This window comes from Schistocerca piceifrons, chromosome 1, assembly GCF_021461385.2.
Source record: "Schistocerca piceifrons isolate TAMUIC-IGC-003096 chromosome 1, iqSchPice1.1, whole genome shotgun sequence".
Lineage (NCBI taxonomy): Eukaryota > Metazoa > Arthropoda > Insecta > Orthoptera > Acrididae > Schistocerca > Schistocerca piceifrons.
The window spans coordinates 769025036-769026525 of record NC_060138.1 but is presented as its reverse complement, the minus strand read 5'-3'; the positions used below and the strand labels follow the sequence as shown (position 1 = coordinate 769026525).

The 1490-nt window shown below is 48.1% G+C and overlaps 1 non-coding gene across 1 annotated transcript; it reads left to right on the top strand.

Moving 5' to 3' along the window:
• Nucleotides 1-1067: 1067 nt before the first annotated feature.
• Nucleotides 1068-1142, top strand: Trnal-caa. Its single transcript has one exon. It is a non-coding gene; the product is annotated as a tRNA-Leu (tRNA).
• The last annotated feature ends 348 nt before the right edge of the window (nt 1143-1490 follow it).

Sequence of the window (1490 nt, the reverse complement as noted above, 5' to 3'; positions counted from 1 at the left end):
CTGAGGATGACACGGTTGTCGGACTGTACCGTTGGACCTCCAGAGGCCTGTTCGAACAGAGTTTCGTTTAGTTTTGTAGCAGTTTAATAGCTTTCAGTTCAAATAAAAAATAATAGTAACTATAGTGTGCCGAAGGTTTAGACAGCAGTAAATATGGTTTTCCAGTCGCTATTAGCAACTTGCGTAAGATACACAGCATTAAAATTGCAAACAGCAGTATGAGAAGAATTTCTGTCACGACATTACTGTGTGACCGCCGTTACGAGTAAGGCAGTGGGTACCCGTATGGAAATTCATATTCAGATAAAGTTAGCATGTAAGGACTGTAGACTTGAGTGTTACACTCTTCATGCGTACCCTTTGGCGTGGAAAGCTCTACAAGGATTTGTACAGCTAAAAGTGCACGAAGTGCAGCTAGTAGCACCGAACAGATAATCTCCACGCAGGAATTACTACACTGCCAAGTCAGGTCAATCACGATCTGCCCTGCAAAACAGGTACACATCGATCCGATGTCATGGGAGTTTCTCTTGATCCACTCTCAAAGTTATGTTACAGATACCCGAAAGAAGTAATGTCAGACAAAACAGAGGTTTTCCGAAGAGTGGGTCTACACTTGCTATACCCCGCAGCAAACCAAACAGACGTTTCCAGAATGAGATTTTCACTCTGCAGCGGAGTGTGCGCTGATATGAAACTTCCTGGCAGATTAAAACTGTGTGCCAGACCGAGACTCGAACTCGGGACCTTTGCCTTTCGCGGGCAAGTGCTCTACCATCTGAGCTACCGAAGCACGACTCACGCCCCGTACTCACAGCTTTACTTCTGCCAGTATCTCGTCTCCTACCTTCCAAACTTTACAGAAGCTCTTCTGCGAACCTTGCAGAACTAGCATCCTGAAAGAAAGGATATAGCGGAGACATGGCTTAGCCACAGCCTGGGGGATGTTTCCAGAATGAGATTTTCACTCTGCAGCGGAATGTGCGCTGATATGAAACTTCCTGGCAGATTAAAACTGTGTGCCCGACACTGGCAGAAGTAAAGCTGTGAGTACCGGGCGTGAGTCGTGCTTCGGTAGCTCAGTTGGTAGAGCACTTGCCCGCAAAAGGCAAAGGTCCCGAGTTCGAGTCTCGGTCGGGCACACAGTTTTAATCTGCCAGGAAGTTTCATATCAGCGCACACTCCGCTGCAGAGTGAAAATCTCATTCGGGAAACATCCCCCAGGCTGTGGCTAAGCCATGTCTCCGCTATATCCTTTCTCTCAGGAGTGCTAGTTCTGCAAGGTTCGCAGAAGAGCTTCTGTAAAGTTTGGAAGGTAGGAGACGAGATACGGGCAGAAGTAAAGCTGTGAGTACCGGGCGTGAGTCGTGCTTCGGTAGCTCAGATGGTAGAGCACTTGCCCGCGAAAGGCAAAGGTCCCGAGTTCGAGTCTCGGTCGGGCACACAGTTTAAATCTGCCAGGAAGTTTCATATCAGCGCACACTCCGCTG